Genomic DNA, 26,752 nt, shown 5'->3' with positions numbered 1-26,752 from the left:
AATAAAATAAAAAAATAACTGTAATATTGAATGTATGACCATAATTTAAATAAATAAAAAATAAATATAAGTATAACATTAAGTGAATATCTAGCATTATCAAATTGAACAAAATGTTTGTTTTTGTTCTCCTGCAAAATAGCCAATTTGGACGTACCACTGTGTACTTCTGGGGGTGCGAAATGTGTAAATTTAAAATACTGTACACGTAAAAATTCAATTTATGAAAGAAATGTTGTAATTAAAAACGTTACAATTTCACATCGTAATTGCTCATTATTGTATGTACGGTAATCGTACAATAAACGTAGTAAATGTCTTTTGATTATCCCTGTAGGCCTGTAGGGTGTCTGGAACAATGCTCCATAAATTCAAGTCAGTTTTTGGAACAGACTATCTAATTTCTTCCCAGAATTCCTGAATTTATTGATATACAAATTTCGTATATTATTTTCATCTCATTCCGCATATTGTTCTGGCGAAGTTTGGTATTTCATGTAATTCGCAGAAGTATAAGGCATTTTCCGTGGTCGTTTCATCCTATTTTGCGTAACCACCAAAAAGTGTTTATAATTAATCTAAATACCCCAATTAACGTTCTTTGACAATAAACAACAAAGGTTTGGTTAAAAAATAGCACAATGTTTTCAGTATGTCCAAATGTTTGCAAACAGGCTGGATTTCCACCATAAGGAGTTATTCAGATCTAAATTTGTTGAGGCGGAAAATATTTTAGAGAAGAGAATATGGAAGTATAGGTATTTACAGGACTTATGACCCACTGGCTGATTTAAGTGGTCACTTTACACACTGTGTAACATTCACCATTCTGCCTATGTTTAAACATCCAGATTTCCTCAACTCTTCCATCTGTTGATTTTTGTGACGTAAAATAGCTGAATCCTTTATCATGCGGATAAGTTTCATGCTGCTAAACCAATTTACTTACTGGGCAACGCCTGAAAACTGTTTTTCAATTTGTATACTTCTTTTTTTACCAATTGTTTGATTTAACAATATTTTGAGTAGGTCTAAATGTTTGCAGATAGACTGGAATTTTACTCAAGAGAGATATTCAGATCGAAATTTGTGCAACGCAGAGGGAAACACGTTTAAGTTAGCAATAATCAACAGAATTATATCGGTTACTTGAACAAGTTCTTGCTATTTTTCCGTAAAAATTAATGATTGATTAATTAGTAAAGTACATGTCATTATAATTATTGTCCATCGCTAACGCCTACTTTCCTTCACATTTCTGGCAGCATATGATTACCGTCTCAAAAAAACGACTCATTTAATGAGGTTATCTATGAATCAAGCCATTTTTTCGGATGTTCATTAGAATGAAAGCGCTGATCAGCCAGGCCATTAGTCATCGATCAGAACATGTGGTAATCGAAAAGAGCAGTGTCCAGTTAATATAACAGGTGGCAAAGGACTTCCTATTCACCAGGACACTCCGCTCTATGGATAAAACTACCCAATGTAAAAAGGCTAATAAAAGACCCTTTGTCGAAAAGCAATGAAAACTTATTCAAGTCTCAATTATTGAATTATTTTGTCGGCCTCGTGGTGTATGGTCAGTGCATTTGCCTACCATGCAAGAGGTCTCGGGTTTAATTCCCGATATTCTTTCCCCCCTCCGGCAACTACACGTGGACCGGACCATCTTCTAGGAGACAACAGGTGTTTGCACATGTGCGACACTGCGACAGTGACTAGTGACTACCTAAAATCTACGAAAGCTACCCTTTGGATATTTTTATCTGTTATCTTATCCATAGTATTGAAACGGTGCTTTATATGTTTAGTTTTTTATTGTTAACTTTTTAGCACGAGCACTTCACAAATTTACTATTATGCTCAATGTTTATTTTTGTAAATTTATTGATAATTTTAATAAGTTGCTAGAATTTCACTCGTCCATGCACTTTGTAGCTGCAAGACGATTAGTAATCTAGCTTCAATTGGTAAACGTTATCAACTTTTAAATGTCCAAATTAAGTAAATGAGGTCTAGGATTCCAAACGTTCATGCGCTCAGTAGCTGCAAGACTTGTTGTAATCTTACTTATAATTTAATAAATTTGTTTTTTATCTCGTTTTTTCTATATCACTAAATCTCTAAATCTTGTCAGATAAAAAATATAATATGTAAATAGGGGCTAGATTTCTTATTGTCTATGCGCTCTGTAGCTGCAAGACGTGCTGTAATCTAGCTCCTATATATCATAATTGGAGACGAGGATCAAGAATCCTAACAGTTTATGCGCTCTGTAGCTGCAAGACGTGGTGGGATATTTATTTATTGGACAGCGCCCTTGACGTGATTTTAACGAAAACGGCGCTATATAAATTTTCCAAATATATATTTATGATTGATATGAAATATTGATTTAAAATGGTGTTTTCACACTGGAATATTTCATAGTCCCTAGACTGGTACCTGAGGCGTAAGACTGATCATCTTGCCTTCATGAAAATAAAAAAACAAATTAAGACACGTTACCATTGGTGTAACAATGCAGTGCCCTATACATCATTAGGTGCGAAAAGGGAATTATTTAAAAAAACATATTTTGGTTTTTGTGATTTACACAAATATTAAAATTTTGACGTTCATTTTCAACGAGTTGTAAGTAATTTACTATTAGAAAATGGAAATCAAGTTGTGATATAGAGGGGTTTGATCCTCAAACCTGATGCCTGTAAGCATGAAAACTAAAAGAAAACCAATTGATTTGACCAAAATGTTATGTTTATTGTAATAATGTAGATTTATAAATTTGTGTATCGTAATTTAAATATTTATAAATATTACTTGATCTACAAAAGTAATATAAACTAACTCTTTTAAAAAATCAGATCTTCGTCAAAATTTCTGTTGGCGATGTTTCCTAATTGAATTAAATAATATATCGAATTAAAAAAATAAATGTTCAAATATTTCAAAAAATATTTTTTTTTTCGGCATAATTGTTTTTTTAATATCATTTTTAATTTGAAAGGAAGAATTAAGGAAATTAAGGTGTCGCAAACTAAAAAAAATGATGTGTGTTACAGTGTGTAAAACGGCCACTCAAATTAGGCAATGACAGATCATATGTCATATGCCTAAACTTCAACATTTAAAAAATATATGTTTTTCCTTTCTATTTCAATAAATTTTAGTTTTGGTGATTCCCTGAGGGGAAAATGCAGCTTTCTCTACAAAAATTTGGACATTGTTAAAATTTAATCTTTAGTAACCTTTAGTTATGTGTGCGTGACATAACGTTTTGAAATAAAATACTCTTATGTTCCCACAATCAAAATTTGTTCACTGACAGGCATAAACACATTTACATAGGCGTATTATACGCTCAAACGCACTGTTGTATAATATACAATGCTGTTTATTTCGTCTTGAAGTTTTGGGTCATCGTGTACCTTTATGAAAACAATATATTACTTGTTAAGGCATTGTCAAAATGTTAGTCAAATATTGAAGTAATTGTTCTTCAAATGAACGTTGTTATGCAAAAAGCAGCCAGTCATATAAAAGTAAAACTATGATAATGGCACTTTTGTAAAAAGAGGCAATAATAAAATCTACATAGCAGTTAGAACGTTTTTTACTTTGACAAGTTATAAATAATGCAAACATTCGTTTTTTTGTGGCGCAAAAAATAATTTTATTTTGTATTGACCAGTTTTACTGATTTTCAAAGTCTGGTTGACCACTCAAACTAAGACGTGCATTTTGTAGAAAACAGCAACCCCTAGTAGAATTCGGATGTATGTTGCGTCATAATGTATTGAACATATTATTTTGGATTTATATATCTTTTAACGAGCGTCTTGAGGATGCGGCGGCGGATCTGGCTTGGACACGTGCTCCGCATGTCTAAGGAGAACCTAAACCCAAGTTGCCTCTTTTTAAACCTGCGGGCTCACGCCGCCGCCGTCTTGAAAGGCCGTCAAAGACGATCATTAAACTTTAATCAGCGGAATTAAGAGGCGCTGGATTGACGTAGGAAGATGCAAAAATGCTGGCTGGCGATTGGGTCTCCTGGAGGCAACTAGTGATGTCCACATGCTCCACTTAAGAGCGGATGTAGAAAAGAAGAAGAATTAAGGTATTTAATAAGGAAGTTCAGCGCTTTTTTAATTATCAAAAAAAATAAAAAAATATGTGTAGTATTTTTATTTTTATTTTTTTGAAATAAACGGCACTTAGTGCCTTTTACATATTAGTTACAAATACTATTAAATATACTTACATGTAAGCATAATTATAAGTAATACAGAGCATTAAAAATAATATTATTAATTTAGAAAGTCTAAGAAATATAAACTATAATATAAAATAATAAAATATTACCAGTTGTAGAATTATGGATAAAAAAAGATAATTTGGTATTAGAAATACTTTGAACCAGTTAAAAAATAACTAAGAAGTAATTTTGAATAACATTAAAAAAATATATATATGTATGATTTTTTAATGTTTTATATATCTGAACTAACTCCGCGTTTGACGTCAGAGGTTCTTCTATGTCAGTTCTCCCGATTGGTTCGTTGAAGGTAAGTGAAACGGATATCTTTCATAGCATTAGTTGGTTCATATGGAACAGAGACGTCGTTAAAAGTAGTGCGTTTTTATTAAAATATTTTTTTTTCGTTTTAATCGGCCTAGCTGCTTTTAGCAGATCATAGAATTGACCTCACTCCACCCGATAAAACAAATATGTTTTTTTTTCTAAATGTCTAAAATGTAGACAGGCTGTTTCTGCATAACTACACTCAAATTCAAATTAAGACCGTTATGAATGTAACAGTTTTCATCAAATGTTAGTAAATATTTGGAAATAATTAGTTAGTGACCTTTTTACGTCTACTGGTTTCTAGACGTACCCGTTTCTTCATCAAGAAACTTATTTCACTAACTAGCGGACCCGACAGACGTTGTCCTGCCCGTACGTTGGCTTGCCTGCTATTACCATGGAAAAAAATACTTTTTATTGATAAGTAGGTACCTAAGTACTTGTTTGTGATTAAATTCCAAATCTAAAAATAGGTACCTAGGTACTTGTTTATAGTTGTGTGGTTTAATGTGATTTATGCAATTGACATAGAATGGAGACCAGACCACGGAGGCATATTCTAGAAGAGGGCGAACAGTTGAGCAATGAAAAGTTTTGATAGAGCGGACATTAGTAAAATCAGAGGATATTCTGTTAATGAAGCCAAGTAATTTCAGTGATTTATTTTCTTAATTATCTATATGCTCGTTGTATGTCAGTTTGTATGTAATCCGAGTTTACATTTCAAATACCGAATCAGTTTATTAATCGGGTCACACACATAACAGACCACCAAATTTGGTGACCCCGACGTGATTTGACCACGCAACCTTCTAATAAATAAATACTGATTTTAATTTTTAATATTTTTTTCATCTACACAAACAAATACGCATTTTTCACACAAACAGTTTTCAATGCACATAAAGTTTTCGATCTCAATTTTTATTTAAAAGTAAATGAAAAACTCATTGTAAAATGTCCCGGAATTTGTTATCCAACGAGAGCAAATTGTTTTTACATTTTTCGTGTTTTATAAAAAAGAAAAATGAAAAATGTGAAATGAAATATACACATTTTCGAAAAGACAAGAAGTACAGGAAACAAACATATTACATTAATATGAGTAATAGGCAATTGTACCAAATAACGAATGAATGAAATGAAATATTTTGTTGTAATGATGGATTCAAAACTTTCAGTATTTCATCAAAATACTAAGATGGTAAGGAAAAAAAAGTTTTTTTTCTCAATTTTGGTAAAAATTAGATTTGTTGATAAGGATTCATGCAAAGTTATTTACGACGCAATTATTGAGCCACACATAACCTTCTAAAGCAGCATGTTTTTAATTAAAACTTATAAAATATAATCAAATTGACTTTGTTAGAATACAAAACCTTAAGAATTCTTTTAAGAAAATAAGACATACAAGGGTAATGTTGAAGTAAAATAAATTTGGTAATGTATCCAAAATAAAACAAGTTTATTGGATTGTAATTCTACTTTATTTTTTATAAAATATACAAAGGGTATATTGTGACGCGTTTCGTCTTGTTAGGACATTTTCAAACCAAATGTTTGTTTGAAAATGTCCTAACAAGACGAAACGCGTCACAATATACCCTTTGTATATTTTATAAAAAATAAAGTAGAATTACAATCCAATAAACTTGTTTTATTTTGGATACATTACCAAATTAAATATGGAATTCTACCAATTATCTGCATACACAATAAATAAGTTAAATAAATTACAAATACTTTCGTATAGCACATTTATTAATTTGAAAAAAAAAAGAATTTTTGAATTTTGAAGACATATATGTGTTAAACTATTTTTGAATCAAATATGTATTTCTACTATGTAATCATTAGAGCATACATAATAATAAGTTTTGTGCGCCCTATTTCAAAATTAAAAATTAAAAAAAAAAACTTTTAAATAAGACAAAAAAAGATAACCTAGTTAGTTGCGATTATATACTACTAAATACAGCCAGCTGGATTTTTACCGCAACTCATCGGCTTTTTAAATGCCTTGACTTCCGTAATCTTTTCTCAAAGGGTTATTTTACCGTTTCTTAATCTATAAATTGAAAATTCCGAAGTAATTATTAAATTACAATCTAATACCGTTAACGGCTCCTAGTTTTCCATTGAATTAATGCCAAAGAGATTATGCATTCCAGTTTTAAAATTCAATTCATCTCCTCCGCCTTATACAGGATGGTCTATAAATATCTTGTAAATTTCAATTAATTAATTTCTAAGCGAGGTGCCGAAGCATCGTGAGAGAAATTTCCTAATTATATCAAACAACCCTTAGTACTGGAACATCCGCTGCATTTGCATTTTGTGGGGTAAATTATACTTACCGTACATCATTTGCATATCCAAACTTAGCGGTGCATAGGACACGTATAAAACTAAAATGTATTGAGTGTCAAAAGTTTCATTAAAGTAAATGGTTGTTTTATAACACGGCATAAAATGTCTATCGGTTTCGAGAGGTAATCGTCCTTCGTCAGGTAACATGCAAATCTCACTTTACACCCTCGTTGTAGTAGTTGCATAAAAATATAAAACCAATGAGCTGATATGACACATTATTAAAAAAAAAAACCTTTTTTATTTTAACAATAAAATAGCAAACATAAATGTATTATTGTTCTCGCAAAGCCGAAGCTTGTCTGCGGGTTACATTACATTATTATTTTTTTAGAAGAGGTAGTTACAGAGTTTAATAAAAAACTAAGAAAATACCTGTGTATATACTAGATAATTTTAACATGATTTGATGATTTTTAAAAATGGATTAAATTTTTTTTCCTCTCGATTTTCACTAGGTACTTTTTTTTTCTTTAATTTTTTCATTGATGATTATATATTATTTTGTTTTTTTTACATTGTATATAAAAGGCAAAACAGAGTATTAAAAAAATAAAGAATAATTACATAACAATGAAATACATATTAACAGTAAAAATAGTGAACAACATGAGGAAATCTGTTAGTAGTTCTGAGTTTATACACTATATCTGTTTGTTTACTAAAAATATGTATTTAGAACTGTTGATTTCCCAAATAAAATAAAATAAAATAAAATAAAATAAAATAAAATAAAATAAAATAAAATAAAATAAAATAAAATAAAATAAAATAAAATAAAATAAAATAAAATAAAATAAAATAAAATAAAATAAAATAAAATAAAATAAAATAAAATAAAATAAAATAAAATAAAATAAAATAAAATAAAATAAAATAAAATAAAATAAAATAAAATAAAATAAAATAAAGTAAAATAAAATAAAATAAAATAAAATAAATAAAAGATGTCACAAAAGTTTTGGTACTACACTCCCCATTGTTCTGTCTCCATAATAGTTTTTTCTATCGAGGCACCGTCAGCTGCTGGGCCGATACTTGTCGGGTCACGATCTGGTGCGTTGCTTTGAATTTAAAACTGCAGTCGAGGAAATGATCTGTCATTTTCTTATACTGATGCTGTTTGTTAATATCAGTTCATGGTTAATCTCTTCGTTCTAATTCTCAAAGCACTCTCTTAATAGCACATTCACAATTCCTCCTTCTTCTCAAACTCATAAAGTGTCCATGCGGCTCTACTGTAGAATCATCTCCCATCCACAATCAAAGATGTTACTACAGTATCTCTGTTTAAATCACTCCTGAAGAAACATCTCTTTTCTCTCCCTTAATCTCTCTTCCGTTCCTCTTTTTTCCTTTTCCCCATTGAGTAATTATTTTGATTTAAGGTTATTTATAAAAAAATAGGTTTATTTCTATTTTTTTAAATCTTTAGCTTTTTAATCTTTATTTTCGATTGAATATGTTTTTTAACTTGAATTATAAAAATAAAACTAGTTTTTTATTGGTTGGTTGGAAGAAATTGACATTTGGCAATAAGCCCGCCAATGTACAAATAACATTATAAACAAAAAGTTAAATAAAATATTATAAGTAAATATATATGATAAATCCACTTCATCCAAGAAGTATGAAAATTGAAAGATGTTTTAGGCGTTGCCTAGTATGTGGGTGAAATAATTCAATCAGATGAATATCACCCTCATTAATAAAGTTTGTAGCTTTTTAGCTTCATAAACACAAACGGAAGAATTTAAGGAATACAGATTTTCAAATGTAGGCAGAATAGTGAATATTACACAGTGTGTAAAGCGGCCACTTAAACCTAGCAATGAACGGTCATATGCCCTGCAGAAGCCTAGACTTCTATATTTCCTATTATAAAGTATGCTTCATCTCTGTTGTTACATGTGAATATGATATGCTTATCGCATATTCAAAATTAATAACCTGAAAATTATATTTAACATGTTTATAAATGCGTAGTATCTACCATAAATTATTTAAATAACGTCTCAGGTTTGTGGACATCCAAGATCAAAGAAATGGCGAAAACCACTTTAATATCCCCCAAGAGCTCTCGCTTAGTAACGAATAATCCTAATTGGTACTTAATTATTTCTTAGCTCAAGATACAATTTTCCGACAATCTTGTCTTTGAGAAAATCTATACGCTTTTTAGTATATACAAAATACAAAATACAATGGCAAAGAATGAATAGCTGAAATGTTAGATTATTATTAATTACGCATAAAAAATAAAAATTACTTGGATTGGGACTTACTCAAAAATTTGGTATAAAGTTACTATCCCTATTATAGCGGTAGACTAAGAATGGTATTTCTATCCTTATTCTACCACTATACCAAGGCGTATCTTTATAGGAGGTATATCAATAAGGCCCGGAGCGTTTAATGTTCCAAGCAGATGTTATACGGCCACTATTTTGGTTTGGTTTTCATTTGAACGTAGTTCTGCAGAAAGCAGACAGTCATTTAAAAAAAATGAGACATTGGTGTTATCGTGTGCAACATGGTCAATTTTATGTTTTGCTAAAAACAACCAGGGCGCTTTCATACCAAAAACTGTCATAATTACCCTCTGAAAACAGTGTAGATCACAAAAAGGCATTTCTCAATTTGCTTTGCAAAAAATCTTACGGTATAGATGCTGTTGGAAAGATTAATGCCTCCAGAAATGAAGTTCTCGAGTTGAATCGGGTTGTGGTCCTGTGGCTAGTGTCTCGAACTCAAGGACCAAAGGTCTGTGATTCGAATCCCACTATATCCCAACTTTTAATAGTCAGTTATTTACAACTGGTGAGTTGTAGTATTATTGAAATATTTTGGTAACTCATAAGAATGCAAATATTTATTATAAAAAAAAGTGTTACGGATCAATACATGAGTATTTTTATTTTACAAATTTATTAATTTTAAAGTACTTGTAATTAAAAAAATATGTCTTTAAACAGAATGTCACTTAATACTATCAAAATTTGAATAAGATATCATTCAACAGCATTTTGGCTGTTTTCAGCAAAATGTACAGTTTAGATTGTGATGTCAGCCAGACTTATAATCACATAAATTCATTTGACAAATTATTTAATTATTTTCAAATTTATTTTACCAAATTAATTTAGTGATTATTTGCACTTAAGTACGCTTATTTAAATATAAAATTAAATGTTCAATACATAATGCCACAGTGTACATAAGAGTTTGACTATGACTGGTTGTTTTCTGCAAAATGCACATCTTAGATGTGGACAACCAGACTTTGAAAATCATAAAAACTAATCAAATATAAAAATTAAAAATTTATGCATTATTTATCATTTGTTATAGCGAAAACCGACTGTTGCGTAGAATTGATTATTAACTCGTTTCACAAAAGTACTATTATCTCAGTTTCACTTTTCTATGGCTAAACGCTTTCTGCATAAATACGTTTATTTGTGGACTCATATTAATTTGAAAACTATGGAAAATGGTCGATAGCAATTTGTTATGCAGCATTTAACGCTACAACAACGCGTAAAAATTATGTATTTAGATAATCGTTCAATCTCTAAGAAAATTATATAATTTTTTCGGTGCCGAGCAATTAAAATATTCAATTTGCTATAAATATGTATAAATTTTGAAATATTTCATATTCTGCGAAATAAAAAAAGTCTAGATAATACCACACCTAATATATATTTAAAAATATTGATGCGGTGGGGAACAGTATACGTGAACGTCCGGGCACCTCTCGTGATTGGCGTGCTCAAGAATTAAGGAGTTGGAAAACTATCATGACATGCTGAATTTTTTCTTTGTTGGAAAATCAGTTTAAAGTCTAATGCATTTGTGATTAAAACAGGGTCATTCCACGTCCCACACAAATGCAACGATGCAAATTTTCGGGCAACGTTTTCCCGGCAAAATAATATCAAATGGTGGCGATATTGACTGACTCCCACGATTCTCTGATTTGACCAGCCTTAATTGATTTATTCAAAAAATCTTAACGAGAAAAGTATAAATAAGCAAATCAATGAAAATCCTAATGCTTAAAAATAATTTTCGAAAAGAAATTGCCGAAATACTTAACATCAAAAGTCTGCTAAAATGGAATGAAAAATACGCTATAAAGATAACATATTTTAGACACGGAAAGAGGCAGCCACTTAACCAACATCATATTTCTTATTTTTATTCTTGTAATGCTCTGGAAAAATATACCAGGTCAGCGCCATGCGAAAGAACTGATAAAAAGGTACTCGCAAAGTTTTGCTTTTGACCTAATAAAGATCACCCGAAATCTAGTGAGGGTTATCACTAGAGTTCTGACAGGGCACTGCAGATTGAACAAACACCTTGCTAGAATGAATCTTTCTGAAACTTCTAGATGTAGGTTCTGCAGTGCAGATGAGGAAACACCCCTAGACATTATGTGTAAATGTGTTGTTTTCCATCGTAAAAGGAGCCTCATTCTCGGGGGACTACTGGTTAAATTTGAGGATGTTAAAGAGCTCACTCAGTTACCAAATAACCCGATATTTTACGGATCTGGACTTGAAGAGGAGATTTAGCAAAATTTAAACTCTCGCCTTCCACACAGTAGCCAGGCTCTTTATAGACCTGGGCTTGGAGAGCGAGAACTTTTCACGGGGACCCGTCATAATTGATCTTCACAGTGACGTCAAGAGCATGTATAGAATTGACCCCCACCACTACGAATAAGAATCATATTTCAAAGAAAATGGGAAAAACCATTCAATCAATCAATAAAAATATATATTAATGAATTATAACATAAAAGGCCTTATTTATAAACTTGGTATACAGTTCCTACCACTGTTGTAAGTATGATATTTCCATTTGTATTCTACCAATATGGCTAGGCGTAACTAGAGTTGGACTCTCAAAGTCTCAACGATAAACGAAATCGAGGCCTTTGGACTTTGATTATGCAAAAGAATGCTCCAAATCTCATGGACTCATCGTACCTCCAATAGAGTGGTTTTAAGCGTTCATGAACAAAGAAAGAGAGTTACCGAGGACTGTCAAAAGAAAAAAAGCCTCATACTTTGGTCACATATTTCGCAATGAGAAGTATGCCCTTCTCCAACTTATTATGAAAGAAAAGATAGAAGACAGGCGGGGTATTGGATGAAAAAGAGCATCATAGCTCAGAAATCTTAGACCGTGGTTCGGTGTGCCGGATGCAACAGCGCTGATTAGATTGGCTCAGGATCGTGATGGTCGCCAACCTCCGGTAAGAGCGACAAATGAAGAATAAAAAGATCAAAATAAGAAATCAATTTACCTTTTACGAAACACTATGTTTTAAATTTCTTAAATAAACAGATTTCGATACCACATTGCCTTCTTGAAGAATTCATCGCAATCTGACTTTCTTCAGAGTTAGTAATATGGTGCGTAAAAGACAGCGATTTTTCATTTCCATCTATAGAGCATTTTTAACCTAATAACTAGTAAAAAAAATGTTTGCAAGTTCTGGCATCGTTATCTACTCGGTTGATTGGACAAGCTTTGAATTTAATTTTGGTGGCGTTTTCTCTTTAGATAGGAGCAAAATCAAGAAAATTAAGCGCTAATTAAATTTCAGGCAGTCAATTTATACATGAAATAAAACTTTGTATAAATTTAAACAACTCCAAAATTACTAAGAAAGGGAGGCGAATCGTGAAACTTTCATACACAAGTTGTTTTCTGGCGTGGACCCTTCAATTAGAATGAACAAACTTTACCTCACTAAGTGCCTACTCATTTGCCTGAAATTTTGATAACAATAATACTCATTAATATCCGAGTCTTATGAATTCAACTGCCTGGTGTAAGTATTTTATAGTGAAGACTAAAGCTGTCTTGAGACGAGAAAATGTTGTCTGTGTCAAGTGTTGTCTGGCAGACAAAGAAAATATAAAGACAGAATATGATTTTCAGAAATAAGTTTTTATGTTGTGTGTTAACATAAGTTGTGCCCGTTCTTTTCCAAATTAAGACAACAAGTGGACAAAACAAAAAAAATGCATCAAATTAGTCAATAATGTATTCTTCTTCATTATTTTACAACAAATCCGTAAATAATTCATAGTATAAATTATTATGAAAATAAAACTTTGTTATTATTGCTCAATTTATTATTTTACAAGAACACAACTTTAGCTTCGGGAGAGCACTTCTCCCATCGACGGGTGATATAAAACTCATTTTTTAAATATTTTTATCACCCGTTGATGGGAGGAGTGCTCTTCTGAAACTATAGTTGTGTTCTTTTAAAAAAAATTGTGTAACACTAATAACAAAGTTTTATTTTCATAATGATTTATAATGAAGTGTTACGAAGTGAATGCCGATTCAATTGAAAATATTAACTAATAGTATTTTCATCTTACACTACGTAAATATAAAGAGCAGTTTTAACAGCTTTATTCCTGCAATTAAATGCGAATAGGAGTTGTCGAAAATGCTCACTTTTGTCTACTTGACATGCCACTTTGAAGGCTAGTAAAAAAACAAAATAATATAGATAATTTGAAAATAAAACACAATATCTTGTAAAGTAAAATTTCTTATTTAAATGGCATAAAATATACTTAACCATTTTGTTGTAACTTTGGTGTTCATTTTTAAATATTGAAAAAAACTGATACAATTTAAGTTAACACTTAATAGAGTACGGAAAAAATACAATAAATGGAAAGTTTGCTTCTAATAAAATATAATAAAGCCCCCATTTTTTTCGTAATTATATTATTTGATTCTATTTTTTCCTAACTAATAATTTGATTGATTTTAATCACTAAGATACACATTAAAAAAAACGTATCCTTAACTCTATGAGGCCAAGGGCCCTGTGTTGAGTTGGGATACAACACAATGGAAAGTGGAATAATTCTAATTTATTTAATTTTTTGTCTGCCTCATGGTGTAGTGGTCAGCGCGTTTGCTTATCATGCAAAAGGTCTTGGGTTCAACTTCCGATATGGTAGACATGAAATATTAATTTGAAAAGGTGCTTTTACACTCAAATATTTCATAGTTCCTGAACTGGTACCTGAAGCGTAAGTCTGATCATCTTTCATGTAACAAAAATAATCAAGATACGCTGCGATTGGTGTACCAATGCAGTTCCGCATGCACCATTATATGTGAAAAGGGAATGATGGTGATAATAAATGTATTTAGACTTCTCAATTCACTCTTTAATGCGCCTTAACTACTGAATTCAATAAAATTAAATACCCCAACTAGAAACCTCAGACAAAACTTACTCTTTCATACCAATAACCATAGAACTAACTATGGTTTTCATTCCCCTATGCTCAGAATTCTTAGGTCTGCCAACAAACATACCAGTCTTGATTTTTTTAATAACAAGTTGTCTTTTTTTAAACAATCACTGAATCAAACTCAATTATAAACACATATCTCCAGCTTCTACTCCCACCGAGTCTACCATATACCGTTGTGTCTTTCTACTTTCTTTATTAACATTTTCTATGTATAAATATGTCCCGATAAATGCCCATTCGGCGTATATAAAAATAAATAAATTAATAATTAAAAAAAATAATTGATATTCATTCTTGGTCAAGTTCTACAGTACGCAAAAATTAATCATTTCAATCATATAAAAACCATAGTAAAACCGTGATAGTCTGTTTCACATTTTCCTGAAAAGTTTTTAGTTCAGGAAATTTGAGCTTTTAAAAACAAGGTTTTTAATTTAAAAATGTTGATATTTGGAAAAACCAGCACCCATGCACATATTTTAAAGTCAAGTTTTATAAACGTCCATAAGCAAGCTTGAGACCATCTGAACTAATATTTGTTAAATAACAAAAACGAAGCACATATGAAAAAAAATGTGGAAGTGTAGGCAATTTTAGGGCTTATGACCTGTAATTGGCGGTTTTATGGCCACCTTACACACTGTTAAATATTCACCATCTGCAATTCTGCTGCATCTGATAATTTCGTTTGAGTAAATTTTAAGCGTGTACTAAAAAAAAAGTCTAATTAAATAATCACTTTTTAATAGCACGTTTAAGTTTTAAAATACAAAATGGCGCTATATAAACTATTCATGAATATCAGAGTAATTTATAGATTTCCTTAAAACTGATGGAGCGTAGGCGCGTGTATGTAGCCGTCAAGCTGCAAACATTACAACACACAAAATAAGTCTGAATGTATTCATTTTTATTTTAAGTAATTAGAAAAATTAATACTTTTTTTGTTTATTTTTCCATCCATATATTTACAAAATTAATGACAAAAATACACTTAATAAATTGGAAAAAAATGCCCACAAAGACTTCGGCGTCTGAGTATATTGAATCTATGTAAAATTCTGTTTGATTATAGTGTAATATAAAATTACCAATTAGCTCAAATGAGCATCCTCGGACTAGTCTGAAATCTGAAGAAGCCCATAAAAGGATGTGTACCAAGTATCACTAATTTAAAAATTAATTGATTACCCTACACCTACCGAATTTTTATGTCTACCGATTTCGAGACGTAGCCATCTCTTCATCGGGACACTCACCACACCAACATGCAAATAATAGTGGGCAATATTGTAAAGATATTTGCTTATTTATTAGGGCAATATTATTTTTAAATGATTTTTTAATGTAAAATACGTCCATGTTGTTTAATTAGAGTCTTTTTTATCCAAATATAATCAACCCCTTAGCTCCTCTTCTCTCTCATCCCCACCCCTACAAACATATTGCTAAATATTAATAACCTAAATTTAGTGCATATTTGGACATGGTGGTGATTGCATCCCCTTTAGCTCTGCAAGGGCAAAACAATAGACTGGCTATTCGATCAGGAGTTTATATATTAAAACAATTGAATATTTGAAAATATAGATTGATAAAAAATAGAATTTATAACTAAGTAATATTCCCAGGGATGTTTATGCGTGTATATGTATGTTCATATGTATGTATGTGTATATATGTGTATATATGTATATGATATAGATATAGATTAAGATATATATATGGATATGTTAATAAATAATGTTTTAAATAAAATGCTTTGTGCCTATTTAATATGTACACACTTCTGTTTTAAATTTTGGTACTCCGGTTGTGTATTTATTTATTTTTTATCTTCAAATTGCGTTATCATTCACTTATTTTTTGCTTTTTTTTTACATCTTTCTAAATATTTTTTTGAAAGAATAAATTACATGTACTTTTTTCGCTCCTTATATTTCAGTTAGTAGTAATTATTATTATACAGCTATGTAGGACTATCATTTTATAAATTGTCAAGGATCTTTACCGACAAGCCATATTCATTAGCTTGGTGAGTCCTGTAAAAAAAAATGTTTTAAAAATAACTAAATTGTATGTAAATAATAAATAAAATAAATAAAAATAAAATGTAATTTATGTATTTTTTCGTAAATACTTTGTAAACTACGGCGAAGAAGTCAGTAAGTGGCTAAATGGTTGAATACATTTTTTTTCTAACATTAATTACTTATAAGCTTATTTTATGAAAAAAGACATATTTTGAAGTTACGTACCCTTTATTCAATAATCCATTTCAGACGCGCGTGGTTCGCAGGAAAACAATTGAAAGCAGTTCGTATTTGAAACGTCAGCATTTTTGTAATACAGAATCGAACCCTCTACTTATCACAAGTAGAACCTTCGGAAAACATTTTGATATAATAAATAACCTTCACAAACCATCGCGGTCCTGTTTGATCCCGGGGACTATTCTTAAGAATGTGCGCAAAAAGATCGGAGTGAATTTTTTGACGAACTACACAGGGACCTCTTTCCATATTGAGGATACGTTCCACGCAGTGCCTTGTAAAAAAATACTGAAAAATAACAATGGTGGATAGATTTCCAAATATAAAAATCATTTTGCAATTAAATAAATAAAATTGTCAAGTACTTATTGAACCTAAATTTTAACAAAAATAATAACATGACAATAAAATAGTTAAAATTGCAACAATGATTATTCACTATCATAATCATCATTCCCCTTTTTGTAGCTAATGGTGTGTAGGGTACTGCATTAGCATATTTTTTTGTTAAAAGAAGGTAAGATGATTAGTCTTACGCCTCAGGAGCCAATTCAGGGACCACGAAATATATAATATTCACTATCACAATCATTGTCACATTTTTATATTTATTTTTTATTTATTTTTTAACGGAAGTCCATTCGAAGATTGGCAAACTCAAATCTTTATAATACATACAGGCACCATTTAAATAAAATACAAATAAAGAAAATTATAACTAGGACAAACAATAATATAATAATTACTACCTCAAGACAAGATCAGGTCTATCTTAGTAATTGTTTAAATCTAGAAAGACTTACACCAAAAAAGTCCAGATCTTGATTCAGATATAATATTATAAGTTTAGTAAGTGAAAGGTCGATGTAGAGAATTATAAAAGCAAACAGTATAATTATACCGTCATGATCGAAGAACAACGACGCATGTGATTTTTTTCAACTTTACATGAGAGCGGTCTAACTTTTTTCGACACTATATCATAACTTGATAAGTAGAAAAGCAGATTGTTTTTTTCTTTTATTCTTTGACAGCGCTAAAACCCAAATCGAGCCTTAGCCTCCTTCAACTTTTGCCTCCAACTCCGCCTGTCCTCAGCAGCCATTTTTCGATTTGCAACTTCTAGAAGCTGTGCTGCATCTTTTTTGGTTGAGCTTTTTTGCAGTTGTGCTGCAACTTTTCATACTTGGTTTAGTTTAATAAACTATACTTATTTTTTTTCAAACCTGGAACATGAATCCTACGTAAAACTTTTTTAACATTAAATATTTAAAAAACGTCAATGTAGCATTTTTCGCATAACTGTCAATGTTCTACAATCATGACGATACTACCATTAAGCATTGTTAAATCGATGTTAATTTTTAAAAGTTTTACATGTATACTGTGTTATTTCGAATGAACATGATTTATAAAAACTTCTTTACAAAATCATACGACCAGTTTGTATTTATGGCGTAACTTCGTAAGAGTAATGATATTAAAACAAGGGATTTGCAAGTTAGTGTAATTCGTGCTCTGACGTCTTCTTCAGTAAGAGAATGGCACATTTATGTTAGTTAATATAAGTATTTAACCACTTACCGAATTTTTATGCCTACCGGTTTCGAAACGTACCTGTCTCTTCGTCAGGACACTCTCTTTAAATACACTATCATCTTTACCGTTACTGTAGTATATAAAGTATTTACGGAAAAATACATAAATTACATGCAAAGTTTATTTATTTTATTTATTTTTTTATTTATTCACACTTTTTATCAAAATACAATTCCATGTTCACTTTGCCCAGCTAACAAGGGTACATACCCCGTTCCAAGCTAGGCAATTACCTTTTAATATATTATAATAGTTAACAAATTAATATAGAGCACAGACAAACAAAATATAAACTTATTCGGATACACATTTTGATTCATATACATACAGACATACACATATATAAACACATATATATAAATATACACATATAAACACATATATATAAATATACACATATATACACATGTAGATACAGTTAAAAGAGATGTATACATTTTCGGACAAGGTAATGCATTTTAGTATTTGCATGTTGGTGTGGTGAGTCTCCTGACAAAAAGACGGGTACGTCTTGAAACCGGTAGACATAAAAAGTCGGTAAGCTGTTTAATACTTATATTTACTGACATTAATAAAATAAAATTGGGTTGTGGTCCCGTGGCTAGTGTTGTGGACTCACGGATCAGAGGTCCGGGGTTCGAACTCCCCTCTACCCCAACTTGATTTCCGTTTTGTAATAGTAAGTTATTTACAACTCGTTGAAAATAGTCAGCAAAATTAAAATATTTCAGTAAATTATAAGAAAGCTAATATATCCTTTTAAAAAAAAATATTAATATTTGACCACAAAGTTAATGCTTTGTACATATAGAATGGTACATTTTTAAACTGAGCCAGTATTACAATGGGAAGTTGACAATTATCTACAATTGTATCTACAAAGTAAAATTAAGTTACTGCATGAAAAACAGAAGATGTGTGTACATTTTTTCTAAATATGTTCAATTGTAGGTTAAAGGTTACTGACGAAAATACGTTAAATTTGCATTAAACATTTTCGTACATAAAAATCGATTTTACTTTATAGACAGTCGAAGATAACCCCGTTAACTTCCGTTAATTGTAATCGGAGCTCTGGTACATATAGAAAAGTCGGTAAGTGTAAAAATATATATTGTATATGGTAGCCAATATACAAGATTCTGCGAAAATTTAGTCCTTCTTTTCATAAAATGTATTTGAATACTCGAGAATCGACCCCCGAAGACAAGTTTCCTTCATAATCGAATATCAATGTTTTTGTAAAACTCATTTGGCCTACCAATGCCAAAAGGAAAATATATTTCCTTTCAATACGGAAAAATCAAATTTTCCGAATCATATAACCAGTCGGATTGAGTCAGAGTTTTCTTCAAAGGATATGAACTGGAGGTGTAATAAAGAATTTAGCTTGCGTGAAAATAGAACCTTAAGGATTATAAAACAAAGAGGGATGAAAAGACGTACGTTTTTGAAAGTTATATTACTAATTTATATATATATTTAGCTGGATGTAGTATACAGCTCTGATTTCGAATTTCAACTATAATCCTAGACACGAATATTTTTAATTAGAAGGCTGCTCTTAGGCACTAAGGTTTACACATACGAGTATTTAAAAGTAAGGTGTAGGGGTCTTAAAATTTAATTCTTGGGAGGGTAGACATAAAATATTTTACTTAATGTTTTTAAATATTTGTATATAACCACTTACTGACTTTTCTATGTCTACTTGTTTCGAAACGCACCCGTATCTTCGTCAGGACACCAATTAAATCAACATGCAAACCAACATGCGAAACCCACTATACACCTTCACTACAGTTGTTACACAAAAATATGAAACCATCACGACATGCATTTTAATAAGCACATGCACTGATTAGGACAAACATGCGCTGATTAAATTATGAATATATTCTATGTTGTTTGAGAAATAGTTTAAAAAAGGTAGAGGGGATGTAGGAAGGGGGTAAGATGAATAGGTTTAGTGTGACCATTACAGTGAAACATCGTATAAAGGACTATATTGAAAAGTTGTTTGATTATTGAACAAAGGAACATTATTATTTAAAGCTTTCCCAATGTGAAATATTTCCATATTATTTACTTTTAACCCTTTCTAATTTGTATAAAAGATTTTATTTCCTGCATTTTTATTGAAGTCATGATTTTAATTGATTAGATGATTTGCGAATTCAGAGAAATTATTATTGTGAAGACACCTCATATGTTCTTTGACACGAATATCAAAATTTCTTGATGTTCTTCCAACGTAAACTGAAGGACAAGAATTGCATTTTAATTGGTTATTATATTATACCTGAATTATTTAATAAACGATTTTTGTTTTTATTACTAAGCAATAATTGATCAATATTGTTATTTGTACAAAAAGCTGGTTTGATATTATTTTGTAATTTAATCAGTGCATGTGCTTATTAAAATGCGTGTTGTATTGGTTTTATATTTTTGTGCAACAACTATGGTGAAGGTGTATAGTGGGTTTTGCATGCTGGTTTAATTGGTGAAAATACGGGTACGTCTCGAAACTGGTGGACATAAAAAAGTCGGTTAGTGGTATTGTACAAATATTTAATAAAATTTAGTAAAATATTTCACAACAAAGTTAATGCTTACAATAATAATGTGAAATATTTGTTTGTGTTGTAGTTTTACACCGCAATTTTTCATTGTCCCTGGACTAGCACCTGAAGGGTAAGACTGATCACCTTACCGTCATTTAACATGTGATTGAACTAATCTGCGATGGTTAAGCAATGCAGTTATGGTATCTTGTGTTACCTTCTCGTCGACCCTTTCATGAATTTGAAATACTAGAATATTATTATTATCTGGGATCTCTCTCTCTTCAATTTGTGCCTCATATCTGACGATGGTGATTACGCCTGACTCCAAGCATGGCTCATCTGTGAATGTCTCCCTCAATCTGGAACGGTTTTGTGCTCTTTTGCAGGTATTCTTCAGTGATAATTCAATGACCAAATCACTTCGTCTTGTTTATTGACGTCTGCGCGATCTTGTCCCTTTGACACTTCCCATGAGGATAGTTTTTTCCAAATTATCGGAGTTCTCCCTGAAAAAATGTAAAAAAAACTGTAGGATTCTTTTTTCGTACATGGATGTACGTCTTTTTTTTATGTCTGGTTCTTGGAGTAAATATATATTTGTACGTCTGGCTGGACACGAAATCCACAGCATTGTCAAGTAGTATAATTAAAATCTGTTTTTGCAAGATTTAGAGATGGTTTTGAATTACGCTATTATTTAGATGAATAGTTTATTTTGGCATCAATAACTAATTTTCTGTTTTTGGTGGAGATATCTTAGTTTGTTTCTAATAACCTCTAGTCTATTTTTCTGAAAATTACAGTTATAAGATCAACTAAATATATAAAAAGGAGAACGAAATAAAAGAAAAACCTATCATTTTATGTAACTAAATTGATAAATATTTTTTTAATAAAATATCAGCGTAAAGCTGCTTGGTTAACACTCCCGACCCTGTGATGTTGCAAATCGCATTGGGGTTGCAAATTTCACTTAAATTATTAATATATCAGCAATTAATTGGAGTATTACCACAATTTTTTTGTTATCTTCATGTAAATTTTACCACGTAAAAAAAATATCAAGTATTTAGGTATTGGAGAAGCCGTGTAAATAGAATTCTCCTTTTGCGATTTAAATATATTTTTTATAGCGGACAGTTAAATTATTTTCTCCAAAACTGCCAATGTGAGCTAGTGGATTATGCAGCCAACAATCTATTAAAATGTACTCAAACCAGAGAAAACCAATATGTAAAAACACTGACTAACCTGGTGTTGAGTCTTCTTCTTTGTCGGCAATCAGCTCACGCGCTAACGAGGAAACTGGTGATCGGAAAAACTGCATGCACACAATTGTCTGGAGTCTGGAGGCGGCGCGGCGGATGATAATTAATGGCGCTGGATGATAAAATGTTCGCGGCGTTATATTAACTTTTACGGTGAAAAAAGCGAGAAATACTTTTCAACAATTAGAAAAGCGTGCAAACATAACTCGTTAAAAAAGCAAAGAATGGCGCGGAGGACGAGCAGTGTTTCCAACCAACAAATGTCCCGTCAGGCGTGGCAACCTCACAAATCAAAATTAGGCAGTATCTACTTACATACATGCGATTATTCTGGCTAAAATACATTGAAACAAATTGTCGGCTCAACCAGGTATATTGGATGATTTAAAATGGGATATTTTGTCATTTGGGATTTTCAAAAATGGCAAAATATTGAGTTTCTTAAATACATTTATTTGAGAGAAAGATATGTAATCTTGTCAGGTCACTTAGCAAGACACACGTATAATTTTAATAAGATAAAAAGAGACAGTGCTTATCAGGCAATCATTTCCTAACTTCAGGTATAATAATAATATGAGAATTTGCCGCATTTAAACACACTGGGAACTGGAAAAACTCATAAAATAGGTGTAATATAAGGAAAACCAATATTTTTATCTCTTCCGCTACGGGGTGTGCTGGAATTCTATGGGACATAAAAAATTTACTGCGGCACATAATGAGTAGCGGAAAGCCGATTCATAGCAATGCAATAAAAACGCTGGAATTCAGGCACTGAACGGGCGAGTATTCTTTTTTTATCTTTCACTCTTTATGTCATTCAATGCACTCTTTTATAGCTAACTCTCAACTTAAAAGTATAAACTATGGTGACAAATGCACGATTTAATAGGACTGACGTGCATGGATAAACCTGCGCTATTTTGTTTGATCAATCAAATCAAAATTTCAGGATTTGCACTGAAAATATTGACAAACAGCATTGAAAATTATAGCCTTCAATTTGTATTTGCATCACCAGGGTATTTTATTTAATTTATTTTATTTGGGAAACCAATAGTTCAATATACATATTTAAAGTAAAAAAACAGATATAGTGTATAAACTCAGAACCAATAAAAGATTTTCACCAAGTGTACTAAGTTTGTAAAGAAAATATATTAACATATTACAACAGAGATGAAGAATATTTAAGAGAAGGTAATATAGAAGTCTAGGCATCGACATGGTATATGACCTGTCAATGGCTGGTTTAAGTGGCCATGTTACATGGTACATGTTACACACTGTATAACATGTACCATTCTGCCGATATTCGAAGATCTACATTCCTTCAATTCTTTCATCTGTTGATGTTTGTCAAGTTGAAGAGCTAAAACCTTTATTTATGCTGGTGAGATTCATCTAATTGAATTATTTCACCTACATACTAGGCAACGCTTAAAATTTTTTTATTTTTTTAATTTCTATACTTCTTCATGGACCAGGTGGATTTATCAACAATATTTTGAGTTTGTCCAAATTTTTGTAGACAAGGACTGAATTCAACTCCCCAGGGAGTTATAATTTTTTTAAAGAAAATATAAATATTTGCGTTCTTATAATTTACGCAAATATTTTATTTTGAGGGTCATTTTTAACAAATTGTAAAAAACTCACTATTAGAAAATGGTAATCAAGTTAGGGAAGAGTGGGATTCGAACCAAGGACCTTTGATCCGTGAGTCCAAGACACTAGCCACGGGACCACAACCCGATATCAAACTTACACTTCATAACACCGCACTAATGTCGTCAGTGATGATGGCACAATTTTAACATTAAGAATGCTTTGATTTCGGAAACGCTAAAAGCGGTTGAGTGTATCCACTTTCCAATGAAGAGATAGTCACAAGTGGTTGAACTTTAAGTGGTTGTTGTCCATTTTAGGAAAAAATAAAAAGAGGAAGATTCTAATGATGAGAACTGGTTCGAAAAAGGGGAGGACAGAGAACAAACATTTTTTGGCATAATCTTAATGACAGCCCTTAAAAATACTTTCTGGCAGTTGACACCGTGGGACCGAAAAATATTTCAGAAATTAAGAAAATAAATCGAAGAAAAAAGGCATTTTAAAATTTAACGAAAGGCTTTTTATGATGAAATGATTTTATTTGTTGATTAAATTAGTCGTTATTATGAAAACGTAATTGAATTATAGAGTTAATTAAGCTCAAATCAAACGCAGATTTCAATCCTAGAATGTTTTGGATAAACAGGTTTTATATTTACAAATATAAAAGAATTTTCGCCGCCTTATGGCTTAAGACATTGTGTGATAATTTTTTTTTTAATTCATGAAAAATACTTAGGTAGGTATTTTCAGTATTTCAGAATCTTCTTCTTCTACCTCTCCCTAGCCACTTTTCTGGGCTATCGTTTTGTCCAATTGGGCATCCATATTCATGTTTACAGTACTCCACTACGTGGCACTTGGCTGATCTCCACCTCTTCGGCCCTCAAAAAGTTTAAACCCGTACGCACCGCGTTTTTCTCATGTCTCACTAAATGACCATACCATCTCTCATCTTCTCTTGAGATAGAGGCTCACCAAAATTGCCCTTAATATGCACATTCCTTACTCCGTCCAGCCTTGTTACCTAAACTATTCATAATAGTTTATCATAACGATTTTCATTTGTTTTAAATAGACGCACTATATTTGAATTATTATATTTATAAATAAATTATTAAACAACAAAGTATAGCCTAAAAACTAATTTTAATGTATTCTTTTGCGTAACAAAAAATAATATTAATTGCATCTGCCAGTCTGTAGCACTAACTATTAACATTTTTTCATCTATCGTTTAATTTTTTTTTTTCATCCATCGATTTATTTGACATACCCCTTAATTTATTTCAAAATAAATGTAGACTCATTCTATCTGGATGCGATACATTCTCACTTGATTTTTAATGATGCTCACGCTTATACACACCTTAAAACTTACTCCCAAACAAATACACACACAATATTTTGAGTTTTTCCAAATTTGTTATAAATTGAAACATATTTTCAGGCTTTACCCAGTATGTGGGTGAAATAATTTAATTATATGAAACTCACCCGCAACAATAAAGGTTTTAGCTCTTTAACTTTACAAACATCAACAGACGGAAGAATTAAAAGAACAAAGATGCTCAAATATAGGCAGAATAACGAATGTTACAGTGTGTAAAGTGGCCACTCAAACTAGCCAATGACAGGTCATTAGCCCTGTGGATTCTATATTCTCTTCTCTAAAATGTTCTTTATCTCTGTTCTATTATGTAAATACACACACCCTCACCTCTACATTTACTCTCACACACAAACACATGCTTATCCATATATACGCACGCGCCTATTTAATAGTCTATCATAATTGAATTTGTATGATTTTTATTAAGAAACGCTGGTCTGTCTTTAAACTTTATCTCTATTATATAATTAAATCATTTATGAATATACTCCTATGTTTATGTAAAAAAATAAATAAAACAAATTCCTCTTTTACCCTCTTTTTCATTCTTTGCGCAATCACACCTCAAGGCAGATTAATTTTTAGCCGATTTTCTTGGAGAGTAGCCATCGATTTAAAAATACGTATGTTCTGATTTCATTATACAATCAAAATTGCATTTTTAGTAACAATTAATTTTTTCATATTTCGAATCAATTTAAAATATAAAAAAAACACAAAAGATACTTTGCAATTCCGGTCTAAAGCAACCTTATTCCATTTTTCTTGTTGTCAATTATTTTAGAGCATCCCTTGTTGGGTAAATTTTGGAGACATGATGATATTTCATTTGACAATGCAGAGATAAAGTTCTACAGGGATTTTGGCATATAATTTACATACCATTTGTAACAGGAGCTGAAAGAGTCATTATACTGTGAAAGAGGGACAAACTTGGAAAAATAATTTTTATTTTACTGCTGAATTTTATAACTTGGAGTAAGCTCTAACTAAAACCGAAATATTTGCACATTTATTTATTCATATATTTATATTTACTACATGTATCATTATAAGCATATGATTACGTTGTTACAATATTTTTAGTTTGTCCAAATGTTTAAAGACAGAAAACTGAATTTCACCCCTTAGGAAGGTGATTAAGATTAACAAATTACAACAGGGATGGATAATATTTTGAAAAAAGGAACATGGAAGAATATATACTTAAAAAGGGCTTATGACCTATCATTGGTTGGTTTAAATGGCCACTTTACACCCTGCGCCATTTTGCCCATGTTCAAATATCCATATTTTTTCAATTCTTAATCTGTTTATTAAAATGAAGTTAAAGAGCCGAAACCTTAATTGTTGTGAAAAGATTAATCTGATTGAATTATTTCACATACTAGGAAACACCTGAAAACAATTTTCCGATTTTTAAACTTTTTTTTGGACCAGTTAGTTTTATTGCAATATTTTGAGTTTGTCATTAGCTCTTTTGCTTCCCTAAAGAATTAACGAAATATGGATGTTCAAACTTAGGAAAATTAGTAAATGTTACTTAAACTTGCCAACAATAGGTCACACGCTATGTAAATGCCTCGACTTTCACATTCCCTTCTCAAAATGTTTTCCTTCCCTGTTGTAATTTTTTAATACAACGTTGTAATTATTTGTAATACAGTTGATTTTTATAACAGTTTCAACACATAATTTTTCATTTTGAAACATACATTTATTATTGTAATATTAATATTTCTAACTTTTGATAATTTGAACTGA

Source organism: Micrasema longulum, unplaced genomic scaffold, assembly GCF_059751315.1.
Source record: "Micrasema longulum isolate JH-2025_06_02 unplaced genomic scaffold, ASM5975131v1 h1tg001142l, whole genome shotgun sequence".
Classification (NCBI taxonomy): Eukaryota; Metazoa; Arthropoda; class Insecta; order Trichoptera; family Brachycentridae; genus Micrasema; species Micrasema longulum.
The sequence above is the reverse complement of the archived record's forward strand: the minus strand, read 5'-3'. Positions refer to the sequence as shown.